Source organism: Amblyomma mixtum, chromosome 10 (genome assembly GCF_055824585.1).
Source record: "Amblyomma mixtum isolate Tamu chromosome 10, ASM5582458v1, whole genome shotgun sequence".
NCBI classification, from domain to species: Eukaryota; Metazoa; Arthropoda; class Arachnida; order Ixodida; family Ixodidae; genus Amblyomma; species Amblyomma mixtum.
In genome coordinates this window covers 62,053,659-62,064,356 of record NC_143021.1, presented here as the reverse complement: position 1 = coordinate 62,064,356, position 10,698 = coordinate 62,053,659, and the positions used below count along the sequence as shown (strand labels likewise).

Genomic DNA, 10,698 nt, shown 5'->3' with positions numbered 1-10,698 from the left:
TCCGCCGATGGCAGGGCGGCAAGCCGCCACGGGACTGGGTGAAAGGTTGGTGAACTCCTCCCACCCTCTGCGGGCAATTCAAAAAGACAAGACGGGAGTTGGGACATTTAATGGGATTTAAATTAGGGAAATCGGTCGCACAGGGCAAATTCGATGTTATAAGAAAGGTCGGAAGTGTGTATTGAGTTCCGGCGGTAAAAATACGGGTACAGATTCCTCTTCAGTGCTCCTTTAACAGAGAAAGCAGGTGTAGTTCCAATGCCTTTACATAACCATTATCAAAATGAAAGCTGTAATGCTGCAGCACATGATCTGACGTTCGCTCCATCAGCACAATCCCGGCCTGGCCTGATCCAAGGTGTCTTATCATGTTTCCTAAGGGGAGTGGGTTAGCGAATGACAGTGTCATAATATTGCTTACTAAGCTCAGCGCACAGGCAAAGGCAAATAACGCTAAAGAACCCAACCTGGGGCTCTTTAACATGCACTGACATCGCATAGCACACGACCCTCTAGCATTACGCCTTCATCGAAATGCAACCGCCGCGGTCAAGAATGAACCCCCGTCTTTAGGGTCAACAGCCGAGCACCATAACCACTCAGCCACTGCGGCCAAAAGTAATCCCACAGTCTATAACACATTTCATTTTATGCCGATGATCTTCAAACAGCATGTGCGTCCTCCATTATATCAAGGTGCGAGAGACAACTACAGATGACCCTAAACAAACTATTAACTTGGGCAGACAGGAATAGGTTCAAGTTTTCCCACAGAAATCGGTAGCTGAAACAGGGCCTACAGACCGACCCCATCCTGTACTTCAAGGAAACCAGTTACCAGCAAAACAGGAAGAGAAATTTCTAAGCTGAACTTTCGACAAAAAGCTCACATTCGTTTCTCAAATAAACACCCTCAAAAAGAATCAAATCAAATCAGTTTATTTTGCCACCTAGACATTTCCAGATGGAGGGGAGCTGCAAGAAAAAGCTGCCCATTGACAGCCTGACTGGCCCGCAGCACCCAGTTTGGCACAGCGGCAGCATCTGTTACCAGCACACACGCACATGTAAAATGATAAATCATGTGCAGTATAGCATACAATCCAATAATCTAAGTCATGATTGGTAACTTCGAGCCAGAACAATAATATTTAAATAATATTGCAAACCGAGCAAAACACGAAAAAAAAGGAAATAAACGCAGACATACACGCTGACCAGGAAAACATTCAAATATCACAAATGAAATAAAACAAGAAAATTGTATGTATTCATGGATATGTTACAGCACTCATGGAGTTCACAGCTAGGTAGGAATGTGTTGTGTTCGTGAGTTTCGGTTTAAAGTGTGGAGTGCGCGAGTTTCGGTTTCAGCACCGCAAGAACCCACCGCTAGAGATCCCAGCGGCAGCGCATGCGCCGAGAGCACAGCCTCCTCTCCTGTAACTTACCCATGTATCCTCGCAGTGTATCTCCAATAAAGGAACGTACCAGACGCATGTAACACTGGCGACGAGGGAAGCGAAAACCCACTGAAGAAACGGGTGGAGTCAACTGGCGATGGCATCCTTGCAAACCTCCATCGAGCCTTTCTCGGGGAAGTCCTGGACATCATGGATCCAACGCCTTGGATTTTACTTCGTGGCAAATTCCATCACAGACAACGAAAAAAAGCGAGCCTTGCTCCTGACCCTCTGCGGCCCGGAGACATTCGAAACCGTCCGCGCGCTGGTCGCACCTAAGAGCCCAGGAGAAGTGCCATACGACGAGGTCGTCCAAACCTTGGCTACGCATTGTGACCCACGCCCATCCGAGCTCTACTGTCGCTGCAAATTCCAGAGACGGGACCAACAACCAGGTGAGTCCATTGCTGGCTATGTTGCCGCTTTACGGAAACTCGCCGCGGATTGTAACTTCGGCGTAGGAGCGCCGCCGCCCGCCGCGGAGGCGACGGCCGCCGCCGTGAGCACCGCGCTCCCCCTGGATATCATGTTACGCGACCGTTTCGTCTGCGGCATCCGCAACGAGCTTCTTCAACAGCGTCTGTTCGCCGAAAGAGAGCTTACATTCCAGAAGGCTTTCGACCTCGCCGAGAGGGCGGAGAGCGCTGCCCTGCAGCAACAGAGCATAAAGCTGAAAACAGAAAATCTGTAAGTGCACAAGAGAAGCCAGAAGAAAGAAGGTGCAAAGGGGGAACAGCAGCCTCCGCGCAAGGCGCGCTGCTACAGATGCGAAGGCCCGCACGACCCGGGTGAGTGCAAGTTTCGCAATGCTGCATGTAACTTTTGCAAGAAAATTGGGCACATCGAAAGAGCTTGCATCACAAAGAAAAACTCAAAACTGCAACTCATCATCTCGAGCTTAAGCCTGCAAGCCAGAATACAAACATGGCACATTCGCCAAAGAGGTCAGCACAGGATCTATATACAGTCAAGAGCTTACAGGCATGCCCAAAGTTCATGTTACCGCTACGCGTCCATGGCCAGATGTTGGATTTCGAGGTTTACTCTGGTGCAGCATATTCGCTAATCAGCAAGGAAACCTACGAGCGCAACTGGCCCACAAAACCTCCTCTGCTGGTGCAATCAGACTTGAACCTTCACAAGTGGTCAGGAGAGCAATTGAGTCTCGTTGGCACTATGGAAGTACAAGTTGGGCACAAGTCGAAGGATTACGTTCTTCCACTGCATGTCATGGAAGGCAACGGGTGCAGCCTTCTGGGCCGTAACTGGTTCAACGCGCTAAAAATACATCTACAAGGCGTAAACCAAATGCAAGACGCCACGCGAACCGAACACACAGTGCTGTGTCACCTGCTTGAAAAGCATGAACGTGTTTTTGCTGAAGACGTTTTAAGCTACGCGGGACCACCAGTCAACATATAGTTAGACCCAAACGTCCTACCACGCTTTTGCAAAGCTCGACCGGTTCCCTTTGCTCTTAGACCAGCTGTCAAGGAAGAGTTGAATCGTTTAGAGCAACAAGGCATTTTGCAACGAGTTCAGCATTCCTACTGGGCGACACCCTTGGTGCTTGTTCGGAAAAAGTGTGGATTGTTAAGGCTCCGTGGCGACTACAGAAGCACTGTAAATGCAGCGTCCGTGAAAACGGCTTATCCGCTTCCAACCACTGAAGAGGTGATGTCTACTCTCAGGGGTGGAACGATATTCTCAACGCTTGATCTGTTTCAAGCCTATCAGCAACTGCCAGTCACTGAAAACACAGCAAAAGTACTGACTGTGAACACAATGAATGGACTGTACGCGGTCAAAAGACTTCCATTTGGAATCTCAGCAGCACCGGCGATATTCCAGCGAATCATGCAGACAACTCTCGCCGGAATTCCGGGCACCAGCCTGTACCTTGACGACATAATTGTCTGCAGCGAAACGTCGCAACAACACAATGAACTTATGGGCCAAGTACTTTCAAGACTGGCAGTACGGGTCTGCGCCTTCAGAAGGCCAAATGTCGGTTTGGGGTCTGCAATGTGGAGTTCCTAGGACACTGCATTGAGATAAAGAAGGTGTGCATACAACTGGAGCTAAGGTTAAGGCTATCATGGATGCACCACAGCCGAAAACTAAATTTGAGCTCCAAAATTCTTAGGGCTGCTTGCTTTTTAGGACCACTTCCTAAAGGACAGAGCGACAGAGGCCTCACCATTGTACACGCTTTTGCACAAAGAAGTGCAATGGAAATGGAGGACGGAGCACCAAAACGCATTCGAAGAACTAAAGAAGCTTATTCGAGACTCCACTGTGCTTGTTCATTACGACGAACGGAAGCCTCTTCTCCTATCGTGCGACGCTTTACCCTACGGAGTCGGCGCCGTGTTGTCACAGATGGATGAGGGCGGAAGAGAAGCACCCATTGCTTTCGCGTCTCGAACGCTTGGCAAAGCAGAAAGGAATTATGCACAACTAGATCGAGAAGGACTTGCAGTAATATTCGCTGTCAACCATTTCCAGAAATACATAACGGGAAGACGTGTGACGACCATCAAAGATCACTAGCCATTACTCAGTATTCTAGGACCGAAGAAGCCACTTCCACAAGTCCTATCGCCTCGCATGACGAGGTGGTGCCTTAAGCTGTCCGCATACCACTACGAGCTTGTTTAGAGGCAAGGCAGGCGCAACCAGAACGCAGACGCGTTAAGCAGACCGCCACTACAAGGAGATGAGGACGAGCCATCCCCTCCAGGCGACGTGCTGATGCTGGAATGTGCAATTGATCCCCAACTCTACCCACAATGCATTGCAGAGCTAACGCGCGAGGACAACATTCTGTCAGCTGTTTTTGGAGCAGCCCAGCATGGAATACTGCGATCATTGAAAGGCGATGATTTCCGACCTTATGTGAAGCAGGCACCCGAGTTGTCTACGCCTCACGGATATTCTGCAAGGACCACCACAGAGGCCACCGAGGCGTAGTCGTCCCCCGGACCGTTACGAAAACCGGTAGTGACTCAGTCTGAGTGGGGAGGGATGTGTGGTCTTCGTGAGTTTGTGGGTTTCTACGTTGACACAGGCCACCACCCACCGCGGGTTCGAGCTTCGCGCGAGCCAAGGGCCCCGATCAGCCGTCACCACACACACCCTGGGACACCGATGCAGCGCACTCAACCTCCGCTGGGAGGAGAGCGATTCGCCGCAAAGAAATAGGCCTCCAAGCTCACAAAGGAGACGTTTATTCACGTCGTCCTCCAGCTGATACACACACACTCAATAGTCACCCCGTCCCGGGGCGCGCGAGGAGCAAGGCTCCGCTGCGCGCACGAGGCGACTCGAGCAATGCGCGCCGCTAGCACGCCGCTGCAGGAGAATGTCCCCGCGGCAGTGCTGTGATCTCTCTCTCGTGTCGACCGTTGGGCCGGTTGCGAGAGAGAGTGGGCAATCAACGCAAGGTACGCCTGTCGGAGGTCGCTGGACCCCGCTGGACAGGCTCGAGCGGCTGCAGGTCAGAGGACACGTGCGGGCGAGCTCGAGTATGCGCTGGTCCGAACGGCAGAGGCCGGCACGGACAAACACAGTAACGTACGCACCTTACGCTGTCTCGGAGGGATCTCTCTCTCTGGGCCCCGCTCGGACGGTCGCGCGGCGCGCGGCCGCCCAAAGCGGGTCCCAAATTCCCGCCAAAAGGCGCCAATGGCAAAGGCCCTTGGGGAGCCGGGGCGGAGCTATGGCTAAATGACAGTGATTAGTCACCCAGCCGCCTCTCCACCGCCTGAGGCGGGAGCAAGGGAAAGAGGAGAAACAACGCGGGAGGCCGGCACAGCCGCGCAAAGGCGACGGCGGAAAGCCAGGATTCCCCCAAGTGTCGGTTTGATGTGTGGAGTGCGCGAGTTTCGGTTTCAGCATCGCAAGAACCCACCGCCAGAGATCCCAGCGGCAGCGCATGCGCCGAGAGCACAGCCTCCTCTCCTGTAACTTACCCATGTATCCTCTCAGTGTGTCTCCAGTAAAGGAACGTACCAGACGCATGTAACAGCTATGCCCTGGAGGACCACTCCGCTCGTTTAATGAGGGTAATAGTTGACAAGTATGTGGATGTGAGAATTCATCATGTTGCCAGGTCGATCACACATAGGCTACATCATGAAAGGGTTCGACAGAAGCACACGAAGTTAACAAAGTTCAAGGGCCTGTAGCAAGGTTTTCTGTCTCTCATAAACTGTATTCTACCTACTGTAAGGGAAAATTTTATTGTCATTAGTTTTCAGCACTTTTTATTACCATAAGAAGCTGCCACGATGATATCACAGTGGGCCACCTCGGAGTCATTGCACCTAGGATAAAATACGTAGGCGCTAATTTTGGCCCAAGATGTTCGCACAGGTGACGAAATACGTGCTCTCTTGCCGTGACTGCCAGACGCGGAAAGCATCACCTGGCAAGCCAATCGGGTTTCTCCAGCCTATTCCACTGGCAGCGAGGTCATTTCAGCAGGTGGGAACGGATTTTTTTGGGACCCTTTACGAAGAGTCAATCTGGGGACCACTACATCCTCGTGATGACTGATTGCAACACCAAGTGGGTTGAGGCAGTAGCATCTCCGGCGGCCACAGCTGCTGAAGCCGCGCAGGGTTTTCTACGAGAGATAGTCCTACTCCACGGAGCACCAGCCCGCATCACTACAGACCGCGGACAGCACTTTGTCGCTTCGCTAACTTAGGAGATATTTAGAGACATGGGAACCGACCATGCCAAAACTACAGCGGACCACCCACAAACTAACGGTTTGTGCGAGCGCTTTAACCGCATGCTGGCCGACATGCTCAACATGTACGTTTCCTCACATCATCGGGACTGGGACGAATCCCTGCCTTATGTCCTGTCCAGCTATAACTCGTCGCAGCACGAAACGACAGGCTTCTATCCGTTTTTCCTTCTTAACGCACACGAGCCAACACTTCCTGTCGAGCTAGGCCTGGGCTCCGCACACGCTGAGGGCGGCGGAATGGATGCTCAAGATGTCGTACAGAGGCTTCAACAGGCGCGCGAGGTAGTAGCTCAGCGCGGGAAGGAGCAGCAGCAAAGGAAAAAAAAAGCATACCATTCCGGGCGACGCGAAGCTGTATTCTATCCGGGAGACCTCGCGTACCTATGGACGCCTCCTTGAGCGAAAGGGAAGACCACCAAACTGCTCCACCGGTACCACGGGCCGTTCCGTCTGCTTTGGAAAGTACCCGAGAACTGGGAAGCCATCGATAGCACCGGCCGCAAGCGAGACGTCGTTAACGTTGAACGTCCGAAGCACTGACACACTCGTCTTGTTTCCGATGAGGACGCCGACGACGTGTCAGCAAACAGTGACTGTGGTGTGGATGGTGTGCTGCCATATGTACGATCTCAGCGATTCCTGGGTGTTGTAATCGACTATAATCTGTCATGGTCACCTCAGATCAAAAAACTCCGCGAGATGATTACTGCAGCATCGCAAGTGTTCAGGTTCATCGCGGGAACAAGGTGGTGTAGCAACTGCCGATCAATGCTTCTGCTTGAAAAAGCCTACATTGAAGGAACCTTGCGCTACTGTCTACCAGTGCTTCAAAGATCATCTACATCAAGCAATAAGACTCTCAATGCCGCACGGAACAACTGCCTGCGAATATGTCTTGGCCTCCCAAAGGGTTCCTCTGCATCAGGAACAGTAGCGGAGGCAGGATGTCTCCCACTAGAGGTGATTGCCGCCCAGGAAACTAGGCGTACCTATCTCCGCCGTGTCCTGCAAGGGAAGAAGCACTTCCTACACCGTGTACACCTAACTTACAGCAACTCTAGCTTCGGCCAGGGAGTGCAGCTCCTGCCCCTTCCTACTATGAGTCAGCCACAGAAACTACTACCTCTGGCCTTTCCTCCATGGACACTCTCTCCTCCATGGACACTCTCTCCTCTAAAGGTGAGGAAGTCTGTTCCAGGTGTGAATGCAAAGAGCCGCATGCCACAGGCAGCGCTTCTGCAAGCTACTCTCGCCTACTTAATCGAGCACACCCATATCTTCACCGATGGTTCAACTACTAAAGAAACCTCTTCTTGTGGCCTTTATGTGCCCTCAACAGGCCATGACCTTTCTTACAGGCTGCAGCGGAGGACATCCTCTACGACAGCTGAGCTTCGCGGCACTAAGGAAGCTTGAAACTTGGGAAAAAACCCACCTAGGCGCAAATGATTTCACGACACAAAAAGAGACGAGGAGACAACGGACAGGCGTCAACTTCCAACTATTTATTGCTCGAAAAAAACACATACATTTATAGTCTCAGGCAACGCCCACATCTACACACCACGTGCCTTATCGCAGCCCTGACTTATCACCTAGCACGAACATTATTGCTCAGAAAATCGTACTCCGCCGCATACAACCTAACTGATGTGTCACTCACGCACAAGGCTGCCTTTTTCTTTATGTGAAAGGCTTCCAATAAAAGCCTCGCCTGCTTGAATTTGCTCTTGCCCAAAATCCTCGCCTTTTCCAGTCGAGGTGCACACTTGCACGTGTTAACGTGGCTCACCAAAGTGGCGTATTTGTCTTTATTATTCACTACCTTTTTGTCATGTTCCCCAAGGCGTTTGTTGATGCACCTCCCCGTTTGCCCTATATAGGACATACCACAGGTCAGGGGTATCTCGTACACCACTCCTTCCATGCAGCGTATGAAGGTGCGCTGATGTTTTATGCTGCACCCAGGGCGCTCAGGGCCACAAATCCGGGGTATAAGATTGCACAACTTGTTTGGGGCTGAAAAAACGAGCCGTACCTTGTGCCTGTTAGCCACATTCTTCAAATTGTGTGACACTTTGTGCACATAAGGCATGACTTCAGGTTTTACCGCAGGGCCCCTTTCTTCAAGATTCTTCGGACTGGTGCAGCGTTTTGTTTAACGCATGAGCTCCCAAGGGAGAGGAAACTACAATTTTTAGACCTAAGCTTGGCGTTCCGGGAGGACCATTTATGTTGGGTTTTTTTTCCTCGTACTAGCAAGGAACTGCTGCCCTTCAATACGGCGCACTCAAAAATTGTGAAGCGCGCCATCGCCTCGTTATGCTTTGAGTCCTCGCTTTCGAAGTCCTGTCCACACCAAATGCACGATAGCTTAAGAAATCAGATTGAACGCCTTTTGGCTGCTGGCTTCCCCTCGGTGGTATTGACTGCTGTCGCTGAAACCCTCCTCCAATAAAGTTTTTTTTTTGTTTCTCCAACGAAAGTCGTCGTCATCATCCTTCGCGCTAATGCCAGTCAGAAGACCGGTTCGTAACGGCAACGAGACGGCCTGACCTCGCTAAGCGAGAAGCGAGAACGGTAGGCGAGAAGGAAAGAAAGAACCTCTACTGAAAGGAAAGTGTTAATAAAGAGAAAATGCCAAGAAAATTCGTCTACTGGCCAGTTTTGGCCAGTAGACGAGCAGCGCTGTGTGTGTCTCATGCACTTTCTTGCCTCTGTTTAGCTTGCGCTGTTCTGCCTTGGGTTGGGTTTTGACGAGTGGGTAAGGAACAACCCTGAAACGCATGAAAAAATGAGACATCAGCACCAAAATAGCAACAATGGGAACCTGTAATGGCTTCGCATTCCACTCTTAAAATGCGTTAAGTGCCCTTCACGGTTTTTTTGTTATAGTTTAGGACCATCATCTACAGCAGACTTGCCTGTATGATGAAGAGTCACTTATCCTTGCAGATGCCAGGGTTCTCCAAGAGGTCTTTCACATGGCCACCAAAAACAAGACAGAAGAATAATTCGTGTATATTGCGAGTATCTTCGTAAAGGGTACCGAGGAAACGTATGTCCTGCGTTAATGACGCTGTCGCCGCCAGCAGAGGTTGGGAGTCATCCTCCAAAACATTGCCCCACTAAAAGAGGTAGCCACCTTAAAGTGGTAACTGCCAGATGCTCTCTGACCGTGCTCGTGTCGGCTTATCCAATATTTCGATGATATCTTGAGATGGAGGATGATGGCACCGTTGAGGTAGACAAATATGTTGAAAAAAAATGGGGAGGTATGATGAACTGTATGTTCACGGAAGCACATGAAAACAGACACACAGAAGACAGCTCCAACCAAATGAAAGATGATAAACTTGCCGGTTGACCCTGAGGTGGGGATAGAGAAAAGGGGTTGCGCCATGCGGTTTTCCAGAGGCTTGTCTATAAAAAAACTGCACAAAGGTTTTCAAGAGAATGGCTGGACTTGGCAGGTTATCATCAGGAGCCCAGGAGTTTCCTCCGCGGGCTACGCATGAACGCGCCAATTACCTGTGATACCACTGTGGCCAAGGACGTAGGCAGGCTTAAGTTGGACGATGTTGCACGGAAGAGCACTTTCTCAGACATGCGCTATCGTAATATACGCGTGAAGTTGACACACCGGCGGTAGCCCATTAAGACGTCAGCGAATCGCGTGACGAAGTTTCCTTAGCACAGGCAGGTAGGAGCAGTGGTGTGACTAATTGGTGCGCGAAACAGAAATCATTTCCAGGTCAGTAACTTATGGGGGTTATTCTTGCAATAACGCTCAAAGGGCTAGAAGCAGTTGTCGCTCTCTAGCACCAGCGTGCCAGCCCTAGCAGTCAGAGCTGTGACCCCTGTTGGGTCTGGGGCATCCCACCGCTGCCACCACTGTTGGGACTGGGAGTACGAGCCAGGAAACGGTCGAGGCGACGGTGAGTCAAATAACTTTTATGTACAGTATGTACAAGGGCTTTTACATGATACAAGGGCCAAGAGCACCACGGGCTAGCACAAAGAAGAAGGGCGGCCCCGGCGGCGAGCGTAGCTCCGGCGTGATGGCTCTTCTGCTGCCCGTCTGCTGCTCGGGTTCAGCGCGGCTCCGTTTTTATAGCCGCTGGTAACGGTTACGGCAGCCAGCCGTTCAAACCCTCCAATCACTGGCCACCGTTCAAATTAGACCAATGGTCGAGAGCCGGCGAGCGTCGGAGGAGTTCGCACCGACGGAGAGGAGGAGAGGAGGAAGGGTCCGTGTCGGCGCCGCGGCGGCGGGATGAGTCACGCTGCATGTCGCGACTTGTCCGAGAAAGTCTGGGCCTGCTTTGAGCGACGGCGGGCGCGCAACGCTGGTTTAGACAGGCCCGCCAGCGAAATGTGGGCTCTGGCACTACAGCACCACCGCCGCCAGACAATGCGCCGCGAAGACGAGCTACTTCCGCGTGGCTCGGATGTGGGGCGCGCTCGTACGCC

General features: G+C 51.6%; 1 pseudogene; it reads left to right on the top strand.

Annotated features, from left to right (window-relative positions):
* The first annotated feature begins 1,560 nt into the window (after positions 1–1,560).
* On the top strand, positions 1,561–7,616 carry LOC149325927 (uncharacterized; annotated as a pseudogene).
* The last annotated feature ends 3,082 nt before the right edge of the window (positions 7,617–10,698 follow it).